Raw genomic sequence first — 23252 nt, 5'->3', positions numbered from 1 at the left:
TCCGAGCGCGGGGAGGCTGCACCGTAATTGCTTTTGGACCTTCCAGATGCGGGAGACAGAGGCACGGCCTGTAATTACCAAGGACGAATGTGACGTGGATCCAGTAAGCAAACGTGGGGGCTGCCGCGTGGAGAGGGGGCGACATCAAAGCCCTGCTGGGGAGGCGGCCGGGGGGCCTGGCTGGTGGGGGGAGCCACCTCCACTGCGCTCCGGAGGCGCCGTCCCGTCCCCTGGGCCAGGGCACCCGGAGAGCAAGGGGCGCGTGGCACGGGGCCGCTCCCACGGGGCGTGGGGACCAGGGGACAGCGCCTGGGACGCGATCGCACCTGCAGTGGGGACGTTTGGATGGATTTTAAGGAGGGGACACAGTTTCCGAGGGTGACTCTGGCTGGTGTGGGGGCCACAGAAGGAGCCTGGGGCAGCGGGGTCCCCTTGGGGGGGTGCAGGTGGCAGCCAGCAGGAGAGAGCTGGGTCCCCCGTCTCTGTGTGCCCGGGGGCCCGTCCCGTGTCCTGCAGCCGGGTGCCCAAGTCCGCATCCTTCCCTTGCCCCGGGCAGAGTCTCTGTGGGTCGGCTGGTCCGAGCCCTCTGCCCACCTGCACGGCACGCTCCTGCCCAGGTATCGGTCCTGGGCTTCCGCTCCCCGAGCTTCCTGCCTATGCGACCTCTCCCCATGGGGTTCAGAAAGGCTCTTCTAGTTCTCTTTGTGGGCTCCCTCTTAAATCGTTGACACTGTTAATTGACCTGATCCACAAGGCCGTGTGCGACCCGTCCGTCCCATCTCCCAGCACAGCCCCCTTCTCCCGGGCACCCCAGCTCCTCATTTCCCGGGCCACGCCGTGTTGCCCGTGACCTCAGGGCCTTTGCACAGGCTACCCTCCAGGGACTGCTCTTCCTTCCTCTCAATTTCTTCTGTTTAACTCTTCTTCCTCTTCCAGATCTTAGCTCGGGCCTTGTTTCTTGGAGGACTGTCACAAAGCTTCCTGTTTGGGTCAGGTTCCTTCCTCGGGTGCCTCTTATAACCAGGTCCTTCCCTTGCTCACAATCCTGCACGACTGTTTGGTGGCTGCTTGGCTTGTGCCCTGGACGGGATGCACAGCATACTTGCTCCCCTGTCGGCCCTGGGGCCCGGGCACACGGCAGCCGAGTGGCTGGCGAGCCTGCAGGCCTCGCGGTGGACTGAGGAGAGGCCCGGGGGCCTGCTGGGCCGGAGCCCGCTGAAGCACCGCTGTCCCGCGGCCTATGTTCAGAGGAGCGGCGGGAGGCTCTGGACAGCAGGCCCGGCTCGCCACGCTCTGGATGGGACTTGCGGCCGGCCAGGGCTCCTGCCGGATGGGCCTGGGATTTTTCCGGAGATGGGGCTGAAGACAGGGCGGGGAGGCGGGCACGGCCGACAGGGTGCTCAGGGCGCAATGGCACCACCTCGGCCGTGAGCAGCGCACCCAGGGCACTGGCCCCCGTGGACACGGAGACTGGAGGGCGCTGCGTGGACCCAACGGGGTCAGGACGGCCACCGCGTGCCGCGCTCAGTGGTCAGGGGTGTGGTGAGCTGAGGTGTCCCCCAAACACACTGTTCCCCCGAGGGTGTGGGTTTAGGGGCTCAGAAGGGTGAGCCTGAGCCATGGGATCAAAGGAGCCTGGAGAAAATGAGACTCATGGCCCCGGGTCAGCGGGGAGAGGCCCCTGGGTCAGCAGGGAGACGGTCCACACGGCCGGGCTCTGGGTGGGTGGGTGCTGGGAGGAGGGACCCTGCAGAGACCGGGTGCTGGAGTGGGGTGAGGGCTGGGGTTTGGAGGGGCGGAAGGGAGGGTACCCAGTAGTGGAGGGAATGTGGGGGAGACCCTGGGTTGCACGGTGGAGAGGAGGGGGCCTCAGTGGAAGGCCGAGGGGGAACCGGGAGGTGGGCACGGGTGGGACCAGCCCTGGGTGTTGCATCAGGTGACGGATCACAGGATTCTGCTCCTGAAACCACTGATCTGTTGTATGTGAACTAACTTGAATTTAAATAAAATAAATAAACAAACAAACAAACAAAATGGTGAATTTCACGTTGTGTGACTTGTACTTCGATTACAAAAAACCAAAACCAACCCCATACAAACCACAACACCCAAACCCCAGCTTAGAACCATGGCTCCTTGAGGGCTTTTGGAAAGGGGAGAGGTGGGGGCCCCCGGGGACAGGCTTGGGGCACTTGGTGGTGTCACGGGGCCCCGGGACTGTGGGGTCAGTGCTGGAGAGGCTGTGGGCAGGGGTCCTAATGACCGCTGGCCGGTTCTGAGCCACCACAGGGTCCCCTACAGGCTCCGCGTGTCCCCTCCCCTGTCCCCCTCACCCCCCACCTCTGCCCTGCTGCCCCTCAGGACACAGTCAGCCCCGGGGCCAGACCGATTCCCCTCCACCTTCAGCGTGGGGCCTGAGCGGGGTGCACATGGTGCTGGGGGGGCCTGTGTCCCTGGGGGCTCTGTACTCAGGTCCCACCCCACCACGCGGGACAGACGCAGAGCTGTTGGGGGCATCTGTTGTCCCCTTTGCTGGCGACAGAGGAACAAGGCCGCACCCGTGAGGGAGCTTCCCAGGCGGGGTTGTACGGCTCCACCAGCCTCTCTTGGGGCCCTCGGGGGACCGGCTTCTGCACCCCTCCACTTGAAATTTAAAAAGAAAAAACCTGCAATAGGGAATACGAATCACAGAGTGTCCTTAACACGCAGACGGCGAAGCCTAGCAGTGACCTGAGCCCCTGGGAGCCCAGCACCCAGCGTAAGTACCGGCACAGCGGTTCTCCAAGTGGGGTCCCTGACCCGCAGCATCAGCACCCGGGAGCTTGTTAGCAATGCAGCGCCGCCGTGAGTGAGCGTAGTTGCAAACTGTGTATGTGATGAGGGGTTGACACCCCGAAACGATAAGGAGCTCCTACAACTCAATTAGCAAAATAGCAAAAAAAAAAAAAAAAAAAAAGAAAAATAAATAAATTAAAAAAAAATCCCCATAAATACCCTGAGTGAAACGTGGACAAAGGACCTGAACAGACATCTCTCAAAAGAAGACACACGCGTGGCCAACAGATGCGGGAGAAGGTGCTCAACATCGCTCAGGAAGCGAGATCAGAACCGCACACCAGACTGGCTACTGTCGGGAGGTCAGAAGGTTCACGGGGGGGTGGGGGGATGCAGGGGCGGGCGGGGGCCTGGGGGAAAGACAACCCTCGTGCCGGGATGCAGGCTGGCGCAGCCCTGGAAGCAGAGCACGCACCTGTGCCGTGCCATCGGCAGTCCCGCTTCTGGATCTTTCTCCAAGGGAAGTGAAAGGCGGGTCTCCAAGAGCCTCGGGCACGCCCACGTTCACCGCGGCCTTACCCACGACAGCCAGGGCGCGGGAGCCACCGGAGGGTCCTTCAGCGGCCGGGCGGGTGGCGATGTCGTGAGCTTTAGGAGCTCCTGTCATTGCGACAGCAGGGATGCCCCTGAGGCCGCTCAGCCAGGCACAGCAAGACAAACCTTGCCACTGTCCCGTGACCTACGGGATCTGACCCCGCCGAAGTCACAGTCGCCAGGGCCAGGCGCCGGGCAGCCACTGTGCAGCGTGCTGGCGGGCGGCCGCAGCCCTGGATCGCGTACGGGCATTTGCCGCAGGTGTCCTCACCACAAAACAAGGCGTCTTGGACAGAAAAATAACTTGTTCAGGGCGTGACGGGACGGACGCGTGCATTAGCTTGGTCGCGGCGGCCAGGCCGGATCTCGTGGGCACACGCACCGAGCCTCGCGGCGCACACGTGCAGTGCACGCGCTTTCATCCGTCATGTCACCTCCAGTTCACAGGAACAGAGCTCGGATGAACTAAAGCAGTTCTAGGGAGAGTTTGTGAGTCGATTAGATCCCTACGCTGGGGAAAGTGAGTCCCCCTGACCTGCTTTATCGGTCTGGTAATTCTCCGTGGACGTGTCTCAGTCAAATGCACATTGACAGTGATTATTTGACCTTTGTCCCACTGACAGAAAATACTTAATATTTGTGCCAAGTCGTAGCTATGGCGAGTTTAGGCAGCATTTTAAGTAAATCTGTTTCCCTGACAATCTCTGTGTCGGCAGACGCTGCGTTCACTCGGCGTTAAAAATAGCTCATGAGCACTGTTTCGACCCCCATTTTCACGGGCCTGAGTCATATTCTTAGCAACAATAGCGTCGCTCGATCTCGCCATCAGAGGCCCCCCGGAAGGAAGGGCCGGCCGTGGCAGGAGCAGGGCAAGCACAGGTAAGGCCTGGGCGGCGATGCTCCAGGTGGCCCACAGCTGGACTGACGCTGCCCGCGGCCTCTGGACGTGGCCGTGGACGCCCTTGTTGGTCATAAGTTTCAATACTGAGACGAGCCTGCCAGGAAGCAACCAGGGCAGAGAGGGGACAGTGAAACACAGAGCAGGCCGACATCGAGCCCGCGTCAACACTCTGCTAGACTCGCCGTGTGTCCCCAGAAAACACGCGGCATCAGAAATCTGAAAGTCCCAATGCCAGGGCGTCCGCACCACGTGGCTGTGGTGAGGCTGTGACCCACGGGCCCTGGAGCCGTTGCTAGAACCGGGCACGTCAGAGGACGGTTTCCCGAGGTCCGGGTGCTATGTGCTCTTCTGGACAGTCGGAGGCATTGCGGGATTCTGGTCCAATAGTGGCCTCTGTGGGGTCTGCCCCTGGGGCTCCGGGGTGGGTGGCCAAGCACCAAGCCACCTGCGCCCCCTTGTCTCCAGCACCTTCAGCTGAGGCCCCTGAGTCCAGAGAAGCCCAGAGTTCAGGGATGCACATGAGAGCCTTCTCCGAGTCGGATTTTAGCTGGTCAGCCCGGGGTCCCCGGGGATGGCGGAATGATCTTGGCCTTCGTGTACCTTAGAGTGCCCGATACCCGCTCTGTGACCACTTCAGCGTCCTGATTAGCGCTCACACCTGCTGTGCGCTCGATGCGGATCAGGCACGGTGCTGCGGGTTCTACTTGTCTCCGAAATGATTGAGCCACGATGCGAATCAATAAGGAAACCGCAAGGAGGTGTCAATAAGGAAAAGAGAGAGAGAGAGAGTTAGTTTTGGATTTTGGATAAAACATTTTCCCTAAAATTTAAGGAAGAAGGAAAGCAGTTACTTGGAACCTGGAACCAGTAACCTTAATCTCAGATGTTTCTCCGGCAGGAGTCTCTCAGAGGATGGGCAGAGTTTATCTTAAATGTAAGCATGTCTCGCACCTGCTCAGCAGCGGAGGGTGTTGGGGCGGGAAGGCGGCTCGTCGGAGCAAGTGCAGCCGCCACGCCCGGCATCAGACTCGCCAGCACCACATGTCAGCGATGGAGACGGAAGTGGGTCCAGGACAAAAAGGCCTAAGAATGGATTTAAAACATGAAGACTCCTAACTCTGGGAAACGAACTAGGGGTGGTGGAAGGGGAGGAGGGCAGGGGGTGGGGGTGACTGGGTGACGGGCACTGAGGGGGGCGCTTGACGGGATGAGCACTGGGTGTTATGCTATATGTTGGCAAATTGAACACCAATAAATAAAAATTAAAAAAAAAAAGAATGGATTTAAATAAAGGAGCGGGGTTCGGAGGTGCTCTGAGACTGGCACCCAGAGAGCCAACCTGCAAACCAGAGCAGCGCCTGCAAAAGAAGCACAACAGACAGCTGGGAAATCATGGTGCCACTGTTCAGGGACTTTCTTTGGAATTGGAAAATTTTAAGGTTGGGAAACGAGGGCTCATGGACTCCCTGACGTACTGTGGCAGGAGCAGCTGACGGGATGGGATGCATCCTTGTTAAATATTTAACGTCACAGAGAATCTTCCAGAAGCCAGGGGTGATGAACGGGGCCCTGCAGGGTGCCCTGGCCCGGCCCACCACCCGACACATATCTGTGGGTGAAGACTGAACCCATCAGAAAGGTCTGCAGGCAGGAGCAGAAGTCGGTGCGGGGGTGTGGAGCCAGAGGGTCTCTGCCCCGGGAGGGCGAGGCCCAAATACAAAGGCAGGGCGGCCACCAGGCCCCGGCTCACCCGCCGCGTCCCTTTCTTCTGAGGGGCGAGCTCCAGATCGGGCACTGCCATTGATGAGGCGACGGGCAGATGTCAACCGCCCTGGACAAGCAGCAAAACCCCAAACTGAACAGAGGCCCCGGACAGAGGTTGCTTCTGAGAACCCAGCGAAAGCAGGGAAGCCGGGAGCCGGTGTCGAGGGCGCAGGAGGACCTCAAAGGTGCAGACGTGTTGCCCCTGAGGAGCAGCAGGTGGAGGCGATTTTATTAACTTAGAAAACTATCTACAGAGAGAATTAAGAAAGTTTGCAGATAGGCCACTAAAGAGAGCCAACAAACCATGAAAGAGCAAGAGAAAAGGGATCAGAAGAGAAAATCTATAGGAAAAAAAACACAAAATGGGACGCGTGGGTGGCTCCGTGGTTGAGCATCTGCCTTGGGCCCAGGGCGTGACCCCGGGGTCCCAGGATCGAGTCCCACATCGGGCTCCCTGCATGGAGCCTGCTTCTCCCTCTGCCTGTGTCTCTGCCTCTCTCTGTGTCTCTTATGAACAAATAAATAAATTTTTAAAAAGGGAGGGGACGGTCCAACAAGAGGCTGTAGCAACTGTAAATATTCATGCACCCAGCACAGGAGCACCCAGATATTAAATAATTAACAACAAAAATAAAGGAAGTAATCAATAACAGTGTAATAGCAGGGGACTCTGACACCCCGCGTACATCAAGGGGCGGATCGTCCATCAGAAAATCAGCAAGGAAACCGTGGCTTTGAATGACGCACTCGGCCAGATGGATCTAGCCGACGTATTCGGAACATGCCACCCTAAAACAGCAGAACACACATTCTCTTCAACGCACACGGAACATTGTCCAGAATAGATCATGCATTAGGCCACAAAACAAGTCTCAACAAATCTTTGGAAGACTCATAAAAGTCATAAAAACAAAGTTTGCATAATGCTTCGGAGTCCTGACCAGCAGAGTTGCAATTAGATTTGTTCTCTAAGTCTGAGCAAAAAAAAAAAAAAAAAAAAAGGAGACGTTGAAATCCGGGAAAAACAAAGGGAAGGGAAAAGCAGGACAGGGTGCAGCACGGATCCCAGAAAGCCCAAGTGGGCCCCTGCCCTGTGGAGGCGTCCCCAGGAAGCAGGAAGGTCAGGGGGCGGGAGGTGGGGGGTGGTGGCCAAAGCCTCACCTGTGCCCCACCTGGCCAGCCTGCAGGGCTCATGCACGACGGGTCCCTGTCACCGCGGGGGCGGCCCAGCTGCACCGGGGCCTGTGCTGGTCTGGGCCCGAGGTTCTCTGTGAGGTTAAACCATCATCGTCCGCAGGACAACCGACAGGGGACCTTGCTGAGACGGCAGAAGGGCTGAGCCTCCTCCAGGCTGGTCCTGCGGAGGCTCTAATCAGCCCTAACCCCTGCGGGGCAGAGTGGGGGGGACCCCAGGTCCTCGGGGGCGGCCTGTGGCTCTGGCTCCCCTCCTGGGCCCCTTATAGCTCCTCCTCCAGGTGTGGTGGGTGGACCCCAGGCCCGACTCTATCCTTCCCTTCTCTGCTGATAAAGAGTCGCTGCCAACCTGTTCTGCAAACGGGGGGACGCTGGAAGATTTATCTTTTGCAGGAGGTGTAAGACAAATAGGAAATATTATCCCAGAGAACTTGCGCGGGTAATTATTTATGAATGTATCACCAACCATATGGTTTCCCACACTGGTTGGAGGGGGTAATGATTTTTATAATTACCTGTGTTTAGAAATACCTTCATGCAAAGAAGTAAATATGCCTCCTGCCGAGAGCAGAAGCCGTCTTCCCTCTTCCGTAATTAGGGAGCTTTTCTTCAGCCAAAGCCTGAAATTACTTTTGGTTTCTCAGGGGCGGCATGGCACAGGGCTGGGATCTGCCCGAGGCTTAGGGCCTCGTCGCCTCCGATCTGAGTGTCCCCCGGGGCTGACGAGGGCCACCGTGGGGTGGGGGTGGGGGTGGGGGTCGGGCACAGGCCTGCCTCGGGGCACAGGATCCCCACCCTGGCCACGGCCCTGGCCCCCGGAACCCACTCTCGCCAGGGCTCCATGTGCAAGGGCAGGCCTCCGTCCCCGTCTGTCCCTGGCTGCCCCCCCCGCCCCCCAGCTGGCCAGTCCCCACTTGCTCCAACCACCTGTCCAGGGCCACCTCCTAGGTGCTCTGACCTGCCGTTGCCCCGTCTGGAGCCTCAGCCACCTCTGTCGTCCCCGAGAGTCCCCCCGAGCAGGCAGCGGGGGGAGGGAGGGAGGCAGGTAGGACGTAGGCAGGTAGGAGCGGAGTGAAAAGAAAGCGGGTTGATGTTAAAGCTCTGACCTTTATTCTTGGGTGGTGGCTTCCTACCTTTTTGGGGGGTTGGAGGGAGGTAAACCCTTTTTTAATGGATTGATGGGCATTATTTTTTATAAATTTATTTTTTATTGGTGTTCAATTTGCTAACATAGAGCATAACACCCAGTGCTCATCCCGCCAAGTGCCCCCCTCAGTGCCCGTCACCCAGTCACCCCCACCCCCGCCCTCCTCCCCTTCCACCACCCCTAGTTCGTCTCCCAGAGTTAGGGGTCTTCACATTCTGTCTCCCTTTCTGATAGTTCCCACACATTTCTTCTCCTTTCCCCTTTATTTTGATGGACATTTGTGACTTAAGAACAGTCATTTCTAGATTTCTTGCCCCCTCCCCAGAGTTCTGGGTCAGTTTTCTGGATTCACGGCATGCGTGTGCGTGTCCTCATGTGCGTGGTGGGGGGTGGGGAGAGAGGGAGTTGGGCGGGGGGGGCGGGGGGCTGCTGGATTTGGACTTGGACTGGGGGGGACTACACGCCCGCCACCGAGCCCGTGGCCGGCCTCAGCCGAGGGGAGCCTGCGTGGCTCCGGCCTTGAAAGGAGGACACGCGCTTGTGCCTCTGTGTGGCCTGACACGAGGTGAGTGCCGCATGCACACACAGGTGCACGTGTGTCACGCGTGTGCGCTGGCACCTGGCCCCGGGCGCAGGGGAGCACCTGACAAGGGCCACTGCTTTCTGCCCGGCGCCTAATTCCGTGGCCCCCGGGGAGGTGGAGGCAGGGACCCCGCCGTCCCCCAGCGCGGGGAGGAGGCTACAGGGGAGCGCCTGCGCCTTCCCTTCCTCCGCCTGCCCACGCTCCAGCGGCTCCGGGTAGACACGTCAGCCTTGAGCTCTGCTGCTGTCTGGAATCAAGCCATGCCCCCTCGCAATCCCTCCAGAATCTCCAGAAATGTCTCCCTGCTCTTAGCTGGCATTTTTATGTTCCAAGAGCGACTTGTCACAACACCCGAGGGTGCGGCTTGTCTCCGAGGCCCCTCCGCTCCAGTCACGACGCCCAGTTGTGTGCAAGCACACGCGCTCTTCTCGGTTCGGCCCTGAGCGCGTCCTGTGAGCTTTGCCTGCTGTCCTAAGGCGCCTGGTCCCCAGGGCCCCCGGGGCCGGGCCCTGCCGCTCCCTCCAGGCTGGCGCGGAGGCCGCAGGTGCCGTCCGTCCTGGGGGCGAGGAGCCGGCTCCGGGGTTCGAGCCCACGGCTGCAGGCCGGCGCGGGGAGCGTCCAGGGAGCACCCCCGGTGTGGGAGCGCGCTCTGAGGGTGCTGAGCCGCTGCGGGGGCGTCAGCCTGGTGACAGGCAGGGGGCTCCGGTCAGCCCGGGCCTGGCCGCGGTGGCACGCGTGGGTGTCACGTGTCTAAGTATAAGGGCGCCCAGCTCAGCTGACCCGCGGCCTGTCGGCATCCCCCGGCCGCCCAGCGACCCCTCGGGGCTCCGTCCCCACGGAGCAGGACATCGGCTCCGAGTGCAAGGCCCCGGCGCTGCTGCTTCTGATCCAGGCCTCTGTGCCCCTGTCCCCTCACCGCCGATCCAGCCCTACAGGCTTTCTGAGGTTCCCGGTGCGACAGGCGTGCAGGGGCCTCTGCAGCCCCAGAAAGTCCCCGGCTCGGTTCCTGTGTGCGGAATCGGACAGACGCAGCAGCCACTCCACCTAATGAGGGAAGAACACAGATGGCTTAGAGTTAGGTTTAGGGTTAGGCATAATTAAGGGAGCAGATGGGGAAATTCAAGTTAAAATTCAGTAAAATTTTAATTAAAAGATTATGTGTTTCCACCCTGAGATCCCGCAAAGATGAGCTCAGATTTCATGCCCTCGCCGCCTCCCCCAGCGCTACGCCGTGTGGACGCCCAGTGGCCCAGTGTCTGTGGTCCAGCTCCGCCCCAGCCCACAGGGGCCCACGCGGTCCTGGGGGCCGTGGAACATGGGAGCGGGGCGGTCAGGAGAACGGGAGCAGCTGGAGGGTGCAGCAGAGGCAGGACCCCGGGCCCACCAGCCCGGCCCCGCGGGCTCCTGGCGCTCCCACACCTTCTCCCACGTGCCCGGGCCACGCCGCCCTGCGCCTCTGTGCCATGCGCTCTGGGGACGTGCCCCGGCCCTGCTGGCAGGTGGGGAGGTCCCTGAGGCCCTGTGGCTCTGGGTGATGCCCAACTGCTGGGACGGTGCCGGGGAGCCAGGGGGCTGCCCCGCTGGGAAGTGCCTCTGGGGCCAGCTTACCGAGGAGCGAGGGAAGTCGCCCCTTTGGGGTTTAGCTGCGCCTGAGGCCCTCTCTGTGAGTCCGGGGGGCCGGAGCCGTCGTCGGCTGGGTGTCCACTCCTCACCGTGTCTGACCTGCGTCCTCTCCAGCCTGCCCTTCTCAAGCCTCCTGCGGCTCTGCTCCAGGCTGACGGCAGCCCACGGCCCACCTACCCCGGGGACTCTGCCTGCTGGGGTCCCGGCAAAACATGCAGGAGGGCGCGTCACCGTCAGCGGATCGACCTGTCCACCCAACCTCTGTCTGTGCATCCGTCCGCCCACCCAAACTTTCCTCCCCAGACAGTGGATTCATACCCTCAAAATGTGGGTAGGATGGTCAACCAGTAATCTCTCTTCACAATTTCAAATGCAAAGTAGGATTTTTTTTTTTAAGATCAGGGACAACTATGTAATAGGAAATGTTAATTGCCTTTAAAAAAAGATCTATTAAAAATTTTTAAAAATTTAAAAAAGATTTATTTATTTATTTATTTTTAGAGAAAGGGAGAGAGGGTGGTGAGGAGGGGCAGAGAGAGGAAGAGAATCTCAAGCAGACTCCCCACTGAGCGTGGAGCCCTACCTGGGGCCTCGATCTCAAGACCCTGAGATCCCGACCTGAGCCAAAACCAAGAGTGGGACACTGTAACTGACTGAGCCACCCAGGCACCCCTAAAATATGAACTGCCTTTTATTGGACACTTAGGGGGCCCTCATTACACTCAAATGTGACATTACTTTTCTCGATGTTAATGCTGGTGTTGATGTCGGTGTTAATGGTGTGGCCAAGATCTCTCCGGGGCTCACCTTTCTCCTGTGCTCCACCTCTCTTAGAGAAGAATCTCAGTCTGAGCACATGTTTAAAAGAATGCATTTGAGGAGGGTTAGCCCACACTGCAAAGGCCGTGTTTGCTCTTTCAACGCTTCGGTGCTTGTGGTTCTAGCATAATCGTGATGGGAGGTGGTGGTGAGAGGTCCCTGACCTGCTGAGGCTCTTTCCTGCTGGGCACAGATGCTTCTGGAAAGCACGGTTTGTGGGACCCTCCCTTAAAGGAGAGAGGTTGCCTGCAAACACTGGAGAAATCCTGGTTGGAAGTACGAGATGGTCCAGCTCTAGTTAGATGTGTCTTTTTTATTATTTGTATTAGTTATCGATGGATGTGCAGCCAATCACCACAGGTGGAGTGGCTTGAAGAGCACGCATTTGTTTCTGTGGGTCAGGATCCAGGGCATGGCTCAGGTGGGTCCTCTGCTCACGGCCTCATGAAGCTACGATTGAGGTGTGGGTCTGGGCCGCGGTCTCATCTGCGGACTCCTCTGGGGATGGTTCTGCTTCCCCACTCACGAGCTTGTTGGCAGCTTTGTGGACTGTTGGTCTGAGGCTGCCCCCAGTTCTGTGAGCCCTGATGGGGCACCTGCTTCAAGAAACATGCAAGCTGACAAGTAGAGGGTGCGAGCAAGTGGAGAGGTGCAGGCTTACGAAATGTAATCACAGCAGTGACATCCGTCCATTTGTTGTATTGTCATGGTTAGAAGCAGGTCGCAGGACCTGCCCACACTCAGGGGGAGGAGATCACAGGAGGACGTGGACCCCTGGAGAAGGGGGTCACCTGTGCCATCTACACACTGCTGACCACGTGACTCATGTGCGAAATTTCTTTCAAAATTAATGATATTAAATCTGTATTTGTTATGTTTACAGAAGATAAATTTTTCTTTGCCTTTTTAATTTACTTTTTTTAAAAAAATTATTTATTTATTTGAGAGAGAGAGAGAGAGCACAAGCAAGGCAGGGAGGGGGTAGAAGGAGGAGCCGACCCTTCACTGAGCAGGGAGCCCAATGTGGGGCTGGATCCCAGGACCCCAAGATCGTGACCTGAGCTGAAGGCAGACGCTTCGCCGACTGAACCACCCAGGTGCCCCGTACTTAATTTCCTTTGAAATAACCATGTAGCCAGGTTTTTAGTGTTTTCCTTGATGGTTTTCCTTTTTGGGCTTTGGGACTAGAAAGGCTTTTCCCTCACCCAGATCAATCACACAGGCCGGTATCCACCTACGTGCTATATGCTTCATGTGCCATCTCATGTTGAGTGTTAAACTCTCTGTCTGGATTTATTCTGTTGTCTCTGGGTCTACCTCCTTTTTTCCCCAAAGAAGTAAGCCAATTTCCCCAGCATCATCTGGGTACTTTGACTCATCTGTCCTTTCCCCCCACCCCGAGGTTGGTTCATAACGAGTGAAATTTATGCCCATTGAAGGTGTTCCTGCTGGTCAATAGTAAGACTGAAGCTAGACCTGTCCTCCGAAGGCCTGGCAGGGAGTGAGTGTCCTCTGGTGGGGCAGGGTGGGACAGGGCATGGCTGGGGGATTTGAGAGCACCACCCCTGGGCGTCTGGAGCTGCCCATGTGGGCTCGGAGCCCCCTCCAGTTGGACAGCTCAGGGTGTCCCTCCCGAGGCACCTGAATGACGGTGAACAGGCCACCCTCGGAGGAGGAGCTGGTGTTGAGTTGGGGGCAAGCCTGCATGAGCACGTTTGTGGGGTGCACGAAGCCTTTCTGGTGCTCCCAAGACTTCTGACCCCATGGCCCACAGACCCCACATGGACCCTGCTTGTGGGTGAGAGCAGCCTTGGTGTCGCCCTAGGACCTTCCCAGAGAGCCAACCGCGGTGGCAAACGTCTGAGACAGAAGGAAGCCATCGGTTCTGTGGGAGTTTGAGGGTCTGAGGGGCAGGGAGGGACCCACCAGGATAGAAACACCAACAATCAAGCCTTGGACCCTCACCTGTTCCAGGGCCCCGTGGTGTCAGTTCCGTGGCTGCCCTAATGGATGACCACAACCGGGGACGCTCACAGTAGCAGAAAGCGCTTCTCTCCAGTGCTGGGGGCTGGGGGCCCTCCATGCAGGCGTGGGCAGGGCTGGGCCCCCTCTGGAGGCTCTGGGCAAGGCCCTTCCTGCCTCCTCCAGCTTCTGGGGCCGCAGGCGTTCCTGGGCTCTGGCACCTCTGGTCTCTGGGCCTGTCTTCCTGGGGCCCCTCTTCTGTCTCTTATAGACCAGGCGCGGTCGCCTGGCTCAGCCCGTGTGACTTCATCGTGGGATCTGCAAGTCCACCGGCAAAGCCTTGGCCAAGAAGCTTCATAGGTTCCAGGGCCAGGGCTGGCCCACATATTTTGTAGTTAATTGTTTAATATCTGGGCGCTCCCGTGGTGGGTACATGGATATTTACTGTTGTTACAGCCTCTTATTGGACCGTCCCTCTTTTTAAATTTTTATTTATTTATTCATGAGAGAGAGAGAGGCAGAGACATAGGCAGAGGGAGAAGCAGGCTCCATGCAGGGAGCCCGACGCGGGACTCGATCCCGGGACCCTGGGGTCACACCCTGAGTGGAAGGCGGACACTCAGCCACTGAGCCCCCAGGCGTCCCTTGGGAAGAGTCTTCTGGGGAAGGATCTCGGGGGTGTACTGGGGGACAGCTGGCGTGTCTGAGGGTGTCCTTGGGGCGCGTGAGGATCCCTTCCTTTCCTTCAGGTCAGCAGCAGAGGCCATAGAGCCAGAGCCGCGGCGGCCCGCTCTCACCTCCACGGTGTCTCCCTTGGCCGAGCGGCGAGCAGGCCCCCGGTGGTCGCGTGCCCCTTCTGCCCTGTGCTGCCCCTCCTCGCCCGTCCCGTGCCTCTGGGGCCGGGGCTGTGCGCGGGGCAAGGCCAGCGGGCCGCTCGGAACCACGCTGCTGTCCAGGGGAGGCCTGGTGTGGGCCCCCACCCGCACCTGCGCGGGAATTCCACGGCGAGGGTGGCTTTCGTTTCCCGTGGGCCCCGGCTTCCCCGGCTTTCGCATTGCCGCCGGGCTTTGTGAGCTAGGCGGCTATTCTTACCGTGCCATTTACTTGAAAGTCAGCAAGGCAAGGGTTTTTGTTTTTTTGTTTTTTTTTTAAGATTTTATTTATTTATTTATTCATGAGAGACACAGAGAGAGCCAGAGACACAGGCAGAGGGAGAAGCAGGCTCCATGCATGGAGCCCGACGTGGGACTCGATCCCGGGACCTCGGGATCATGCCCTGGGCTGGAGGCGGCGCTAAACCGCTGAGCCACCTGGGCTGCCCGGATTTTTTTTTAAGTAGATTTTATTTTTTAGAGCATTTATAGGTTTTCAGAAAAATTGCACAGAAAGTACAGTTTTCTTATGCCCTCCCCTGCCCACCCCCCCGCCCCCGCCCAGCTGCCATTGTGGACATCGGGCATTAGTGTGGTGGGTTTGTTGCAAGTGATGAACCCAGACTGATACGCTATTATGAACTGAAGTCCGTCCTCTACTTTAGGGTCCTCTCTGTGTCCTAAAGTTCTGTGGGTCTTGACAATTGCCATTACATGCCCGCGTCCCTACAAATGCCCTGTGTGCCTCCTACTCGGCCTTCTCTGCCCTGAGCCCTGAAGCCACTGGTCTTTGCACCATCTCTGTGGTCAGGCCTGGTTTGTTTTCCAGGTTGGGAGAATGCGTCGTGTGTGTAGAATCGCGGTGGGTGAGGTGCCCAGAGAGAAGAGTGGGGATGCCAGGAGACATGGCACAGGGCCTGCTCGCAGAGCAAGGCCCTGGGGAGCCTGGAGAGGTGGGTGTGCCTGCAATGGAGGAGGGAACCCTTTGTCCCGGTGGGCGAGGGGCATAGCAGGTGGGGCCTCCTGCATGGCAGCTGTGGGACTGGAGGTGGGGAGGGGAGGGAGAGGGAGCAGGTGGGTGGCAAGGAGCACGTGAGGCCGGTGACCATGCTTTCTAAGTGACCAAATCCCCCAAAACGCAGGGTCAGGGCTGCCGGGCTGGTGTGGCAGGAGGACAGGGTAAGGGGGTCACGGCTGTCTGTGGCGGCGGGAAGGTGAGGTCCATCAGGGGCTTCCAGCGAGCAAGATGCCGGGAGCGGGGCCGCTTGTGAGGTCTCTGAGGTCGCGTCTCCTTTCACTAATCCTGACCACGTCTGGACAATGCGCAAGAATCAGGGGTCCCCATCTTGGGGAAAGTGAGGTTTGGTCTGCGTTTCTCTCAGTCGGGGGAACCGAGCTCTGGGGCTTTTAAAGAAGCAGAAGAAAAGTGAATGAGTCCCCTCCAGGGGCCTTCTCCCCTGGAACGTGCGCCCGGAACAAATGCCTCTGCACAACACCTCTTTCCAAAGAATCCTTTCAATTCTTATTCTTTGGGTAACATTTTGTGTTTTCATAAAAGCCATATTCCATCCGCGTTATTCTGTAGCACTCACTCGGAGCCAGATCTATTTTTTAAAAAGCATTTGGCACTCTGAAGTGTTACATGTGGCTTAGTGAAAACAGCAATATGCAGAGATTCAAAAGATGTCACTCCATGCTAGGTACAAAACGTGATCAGCCTTCCTTATCGTCCAACACAAACACGGAATTCAGAGGTGGCCTTGTGGGAAGCAAGGGGACCTCTTTGTCGGGAGGAGAGCCCTGGCATGTGCATCACCCTCCAGGGCTACAAGTCCTGGTGTCTTCCCAGCGCACCCACGAAAAGGGACACAACGCCTCTCCTAGGCATGTCCTGTAGGGAGAATGGCTGCTCAGGGCCAGCCGGTTGGGATCCTGTAGGATTCCCTACATGCACCCGTGCATCTGACAGATGGGGCCCACCAGACCCAGGATATCTGCTTCTTTGGTGAGGACATCTCCCCGGAGACGCGAACCTTGGTGCCTGGCCTCCCTCTGGCTTCCTCCACCAAGTCCTCACGCCTGTGGTCTTATCGGGTCCTGGTAACCGTCCTAGTAGGGAGCCACCTGCAGACCCGTGACCCCGAGACTCAGTGGAGGAGGCCGGAGCTCATCGGAGGTTTTACCCGCACCCCCCCTCCCAGAGCCCATGTGTGTTCAGCCACAACAATAAGGAAAACTGATCCCGGCCACGGTGAGCACCTGACCCAGGTATGCACTAGGCTGCCCGTGACCCTCAGGGTTGGGGTCAAGAGGGCACACAGTCGTGTTACTGGTCCAGGGAGCCGGTTTAGGATGCTCCTGCAGGAGGGCTGTGTGTGGGAAGCGACTGTCCTCCCGGGGAAAGCCTTGTGGTATTTTGGTCCAAATAAAGCACTAACCATCAGGCTGTATTTCAAGGGAACCGAGTTGATGCACAACTTGACCCTGGTACACTCGCTTCTGGTAGCCGGCCAATCAGTGACAGCGCCGCCTTTCTGAGAGCAGCCAATGGCAGGCCTGGACTTCTGACATCCAGCCAATCAGCGCTAGACCCATCCTTCTAAAGCCGGCCAATCAGAACAGCCGAGCTCTTAGCCCGCCAATCAGGAACACCCACTCCTAGGTAGCCGGCCAATCAGAACAGCCGAGCTCCGCTGTCCTAACCCAGGAGAACAGTGTCACTTAGGTAAGTGAGATGCCACAGGTGAGGGCCATCCTGCTCCCGGCCGCCCCTACCCAGGCTCTCAGCTTCAGGGAGGTCACCAGCTCGCCCTTGCTTCGTTCAGGTGTTCCTTGTGACCCTGAGGGGCCCTCCCACCACGTCTGTGCCACGCGCTGGCTTCACCACCTGAGGCCTCCTCCCAGGTGGCAGGTCAGACTTTGCCAAGGGGCCCAGCACCCAGGTGGGCTGGTGCTCAGGTGGGCTGGTGCTCAGGTGGGGCTGGTGCTCAGGTGGGGCTGGTGCTCAGGTGGGCTGGTACTGGGGTGGGGCTGGTGCTCAGATGGGCTGGTACTCAGGTGGGGCTGGTGCTCAGGTGGGCTGGTGCTCAGGTGGGCTGGTACTGGGGTGGGGGCTGGTGCTCAGGTGGGCTGGTGCTCAGGTGGGCTGGTACTGGGGTGGGGCTGGTGCTCAGGTGGGCTGGTGCTCAGGTGGGCTGGTACTGGGGTGGGGCTGGTGCTCAGGTGGGCTGGTGCTCAGGTGGGGCTGGTGCTCAGGTGGGCTGGTACTGGGGTGGGGCTGGTGCTCAGGTGGGCTGGTACTCGGTGGGCTGGTACTCAGGTGGGTTGGTGCTCAGGTACGCAGGTGCTCAGGTGGGCTGGTGCTCAGGTGGGGCTGTACTCGGGTGGGGCTGGTACTCAGGGTGGTTGGTACTCAGGTGGGCTGGTGCTGGGGTGGGGCTGGTGCTCAGATGGGCTGGTACTCAGGTGGGGCAGGCACCCAGGTGGGCTGGTGCTCAGGTGGGCTGGTACTGGGGTGGGGCTGGTGCTCAGATGGGCTGGTGCTCAGGTGGGGCTGGTACTCGGGTGGGGCTGGTACTCAGGTGGGTTGGTGCTCAGGTGGGGCTGGTACTCAGGTGGGTTGGTGCTCAGGTGTGCAGGTGCTCAGGTGGGCTGGTGCTCAGGTGGGGCTGGTGCTCAGGTGGGGATGGTACTCAGGTGGGGCAGGCACCCAGGGGGGCTGGTGCTCAGGTGGGCTAGTGCTCCGGTGGGCTGGTGCTCAGATGGGGCTGGTGCTCAGGTGGAGCTGGTACTCAGGTGGGCTGGTACTGGGGTGAGGCTGGTGCTCAGGTGGGCTAGCTCTCAGGTGAAGCCCCCAGGCCCATGGCCAGAGCAGAGGGTGTGCCTGAGGACTGAGGGCTGAGGGAGACCAGCTCCGACCAGCATGGACAGAAGTGGGGCCTGGCCCTGCCCTTCGTCCTGCTGGCCGGGCTCAGGGACAGCTCCTGCTTCCCAGCACCCGTGGCTTCCAGAGAGGGTGGTGACAGCACGTTCCTGAGCACCTGCTTTATAAAGAAATCCACCAGGTCAGACATTTTAATTGTATCGAATAAGGCCAAGGGATAAAGTACAGATGACAACGAACAGGCTATAAAAGCCCGAACCGAAAGCAAACCCCTCACCCCTATGCACGGATATTCCTGGTGTTCACAGTGCGAAGCGCCTGCCGGCCCAGCTCCAAGGGCCCGCGGCCCAGGCTCAGCCCGGTAAGCGGCAGGAGAATGGCCCAGGGAAGCCAGACCAGGTCCGTGCTGTCCCCACCAGAGCTGGCGTTGCCTGGCCTGGGCGCCACGGTGACTCGCTGGAGTCTCGCTGGGACTGAAGTCCAGGAAGCGGCCAGACGTCCGGCATCCCAGCAGACCTCCTGCGAGCCCGGCCCCCTCGCAAGGCCTCGGTGGCCCCCGGACTGGCCTCTACTCACCTGTCACCTTCCACAGGTCTCTCATCTTGACCACTGGCCAATGAGTCCGGCGGCCTCGACTCCGCTTCCTTCCCCCGGAGAAGTGGGCGCCCCGCTCCCCCCGTCTGCCGGCATCAGGGCACGCAGGTTCTGTCCCACCCGGAGCCACTGCCCTGAGCCTCACGCCCCCTCCCCAGCCTCCTGCTCCCTCCTGCTCCTCAGCCATCCCAGGGGATACCCCACCTGCATCCTGAATTCAGGGTGAGGGTCCGCCGGGGAGCGCGCAGAGCCCTTGGGATCAGCGATCGGCCCCACACACGCCCAGTGGCTGAGGCGCCACGTGCCCGCGGGGACCTGTGAGGGGGGCAGAGGGAGGCACAGCCTGCAGGGTGGCGGAGCTTGCCAGGAACCGGCTGCGGGCAGAGCCAGCCTGCCCGGCCCCGCGCAGGGCCCACCGCGTCCGTGCGTCCTTACTCCTGGTGGAACCGGGACCATGAGACTCGAGGGGGCCCCTGGGTGATTTGAGTGGACGGTGATTGTAAAGGCATCGAAGGCGCTGTCAGGCCGGCGTGCGTTTACGGAACACACCCGTGGTGCGTGTGCCCACTCGGGGTTCTGAGACCGTGTGGACCGGACTGCCCAGTCATTAGGAGCAAGGTTTGAAGAAACATAGACGTCCGGGCGTGAGGAATGCCTTGCTCACTCCCGCGTTGCCCACGCCTCCGTGCCCAGCACACGGGCCGCGGAACTCCCACCCGAGGCGCCGGGATGCGGCACAGTGTGGCCCGAGTGACACCGTGACTGTCCTTCCGTGTGGTCTGCGCCTCCTGTGGGCTGAGCTGCCCGTGTCGGTGTCCCAGCCAACGGCCAGGGCCCTGCATCGGCCCTGCGGGGACACAGCTGGGACTTCCTGGTTTGGGGCCTTCAGGGAGCGCCCCCGCGTCCCCAGGTGTGGGAAGGGCTCGGGGCCTCCCCGGACGACCACTGGCTTGATGGGCCATGGCGGTTGTATCTCTGCAGCACCGGTTTAGTGGCTTGGGGTTTGGTGGGAACCTGCACAAATACAATGGGACCAAGGAGTGGTTGGGACTGGAGCCCCCGGTCCCGCTGGACGCTCACAGAGCCGAGCTCGGCAGCGAGGCGTCAAGGAGCCAGGCTGGCTCGGCCGGAATCCGGCGGCCTCGACTCCGCTTCCTTCCCCCGGAGAAGCAGGCGCCCCGCTCCCCCCGTCTGCCGGCATCGGGCACGCAGGTTCTGTCCCAGCCGCGACCTTCTCCTCCCGTGACTCTCGGGCCGCACGACACTGGCGCAGCAGAGCCGGCCGAGCCGAGGCCTGCAGGGGGACGCAGGACGGGCTCCCGAGCGCCCGTAAGGGGGGCACCAGGTCAGGCGCGGGCGCAGGGGCGCAGAGGGGCGCCGGCAGCGGGGCTCGCCCCCCACCCCGCATCCACAGGCCCCGGGCCGCCCGCGGCTCCCCTCCTCTGTCCTTCCTGGTTCCAGTCCTCGGTTTCCTGGCAGTTTGTCTCTGACCGACGGGCTGTATGAGGAGAAGCCGGAGACAGCCGCACGGAGCCGGAGGGAGAGTGGCAGGCGCTGGGCACCAGCCAGCACCCTGGCCTTTTCAGCTCCGTCTTAATTTGCCAAAAAGCGCGCCCCTTCTCACCCCAAGCATCTCACTAGATGCTGAAAACCTGATGCCCTAATGTAGTGGATTGCAATTATTCTAAATTAGGCAGACAAGCACATTTCGGAGTTTTTCCCCATCTGTCTAACTTGAAGGCTCTGCTGTTTGTAATGAGTCATTTCTTCAGCACAGAATTCTGGACCGAGAGGAATTTTCGTATTTCAGTCTTGCCTGTTGTCTGGATGCCGAGGCCCTCGCTGTCCCCTCCCAGGGCCAGGGCGTCAGCGCTGAGGTGGGCCCCCGGCCGGGACGGCGCTGGTCTCGCCGTGGGGCCCCCGGGGCGATGAGAGGAAGAGGAAGCAGGTGGATTTATGCAAGTGCTCCCGCCTCCGGCTGTCACGGGGTGCAGGGACCCTCACAAGAGACACAGCACCGGGGCCCGTGTCCTCGGCCCCTGGAGGACGACTCGTGAGGTCCCCGCTCTCCCGGGAGTCCGGGTCTGGGCCACTGCTGGATGGAGGTGGGGTGACACTTGACCTCAGGGGTCTCTGGACCCCATTTCCCCAGCTGCGGCCGGGGCCACCGCAGGCCCTGGCTCTCGGGGGGCCCACAGTTGGCCCAGCTCGTGCACGTGGGGCGATGCAGCACACGGGGCCTGCCCATCCGTGGCTGCCTACGTGGCCCCAGCCTGCTGCGAGGCCCACCAGTGTTTCACTTGGAGCCACTTCCCCCTCTTTTTAAAATCCGAGGTGAAGTTCACACAACCGAGAACGTGCGTATTGCGGCGGGCGTTTAGCCCACGCGTGAAATGCGCAGCCGCCGCCTCTGCGGGGTTCCCGAACGTCTTCGTGGCCCCGGAGGAAAACCCACACCCGTTGAGCTGTCTGGGAGCACTTTCAACTTCCCTCTCGAGCCTTCCTGCGCAAGAATGAGGAAACTTCGCCCAACGGTCGGCGGTGAGGGTGGGGCCGGAGCCCCGGGATGACTCGGCAAGGGCCAGTGGGTGGGCACGGGCGCCCCCCTGCCCTGCGGCTGCTGGGGTCACTTTGGGCAAATTGCTCAACCTCTTTACAAAGGAGCTCGTCGTAATCCTACGGTGCAGGGAGGAGGCGGGACCGAGCGGGGTGCACTTGGGCTCTCTGTCCGCTGCCGCCCCCTGCCCTGCCCCTGACAGCGGACCTACCTCTGCGGGGGGGTTCGGGTGGAGAAGGCACTGGAAAGGGGATTCCTTGCTGGATTTCCCTTTTGGGTGGAGATCTCTTCCAGCTGAGCTGAGGACCGGGGCGGAGGGACTCCGCAGGGGTGGGGAGGGGACGGGGACGCTGTGCTCAGTAGGGAGGGGTGTGCAGGTGCCGCTGAGGTCCCACGCAGGGCTCAGCCGCCGCGGCCCCCGTGGACTGGCTCCGCAGCCCCCCCAGCCAGCGTCCTCATCTGGCTCGCAGGCGGCCTAGCTGGATTTTCCTTCAGGGCCAGCGGGCCGCCCGTCCTGACCCACGCCGAGCAGTCGGCCGAAATCCCGCCCCCCTTGCTGCTTGAACACTCCCCTAGACGGGCAGCTCACTCACTCCAGCAGCAGCGGTGCTGTGGAGTAATGGGATGAAGCAGTTCCTGCAAATCCTAATCAACACGTGTTGGTTGGAAGGGGACCTGGCTTCGGGAGAGGCGGGCGGAGGCCCGAGGGGACAGAGGATGGGAGGCTCATGTAGGGTCGGCCTCTGCTCCTCCCAGGCCGAAAGCTGTCAGGACACTGGTCCTTTGTGGGTCGTCCTGCCCTGACTGTGCCCCGGCCCACGGCCCCCCGCCTGCCTCCCCTTGCCCTCCAGCCGGGAGGAGAGGGGTCTCTGTAGTCCCAGCCCTGGACCTGGCGGTGGGTGCTTCTCCGTCCGGGCCGCCGGGCCCCCAGAGCTGCCTGCAGGACACCGCCAGGCCTTGCCCACAGCCGAGGGACGTTTCCCAGGATTCGGGCGATCCGGTTAACCCGGGACAGAAGCCACGGTCTTCGCCCTTCCTCTGCGACTGCAGGAGCAGCTCTGGTGTGACCTGCACTAGTCACCTTCCCAGGGAGGCTAGGACGCCTGGGGGCTGGCTCCTAGGGGGCGCCCGGGTTGGTCCATGTGCCCCGTCTGTGTGCCTGACCCACGTGTGAGGTGAGCTCCAAGTGCACACAAGGTTCACGCTTACCGGCATCTACGGACCCGATTTCCCGCAGGACCTTGGGGCACGTGCCCCCGGGGGGCAGGAAGGCAGAGCCGGGACCCCAGTGGTCGCTCCCCCATGCTAGGGGAGGCATGTCCTCCTGGAGGTGGGTGTTCTGCTGCAGCCCCGTGTCGGGCGGGGTGTGGGGGACGGGATGGGGGTGCATCCCCAGCGGGGGGCTCTGAAGTCACCCCAACCCATCCCAGGCAGGACCGGCCCTGGGCGATGATGTGGCCGCTGGAATGCCGCCCAGGGTGGAGGCCAGCCCTGAGGAGGGGGCCCGGTGCCTGCCCATGGGAAGTTGGTGGGGTCTGCATTGGCGGGGGAGGCGGCCAGGCTGGGTGTCTGTGCAACAGCTACTGTGGTCAGGAGCTGTGGGAGGCCCTGGGAGGGGCAGGGGTCCACCACCCGGAGGGGGGCAGGAGCGGGGCTAGAGGCAGGTGGGACCGAGTGGGGCACCCACGTGGGAAGGCAGGGGGTGGTGGGCCCGCAAGCGGGGGCATCTGGGCACCGGGCACCTGTGTCCATGAGCATTCTCAGAGACGCGGGACTCTGTGTGCGAGACCTACCGTGTACACGGTGTACCTGCATATAGCACGTGCTGTCTGTGCCTGGGAAGTTATTATTATTATTATTTTGCGAGTTAACATAGTGCAGTATTGGTTTCTGGAGCAGAAGCCCGCGGTTCATCACTTACAAGCCACACCCAGTGCTCCTCACCGCAGGTGCCCCCTCAGTCCCCCTCTCCCGGCTAACCCAC

Source organism: Vulpes lagopus, chromosome 8 (genome assembly GCF_018345385.1).
Source record: "Vulpes lagopus strain Blue_001 chromosome 8, ASM1834538v1, whole genome shotgun sequence".
NCBI classification, from domain to species: Eukaryota; Metazoa; Chordata; class Mammalia; order Carnivora; family Canidae; genus Vulpes; species Vulpes lagopus.
The sequence above is the reverse complement of the archived record's forward strand: the minus strand, read 5'-3'. Positions refer to the sequence as shown.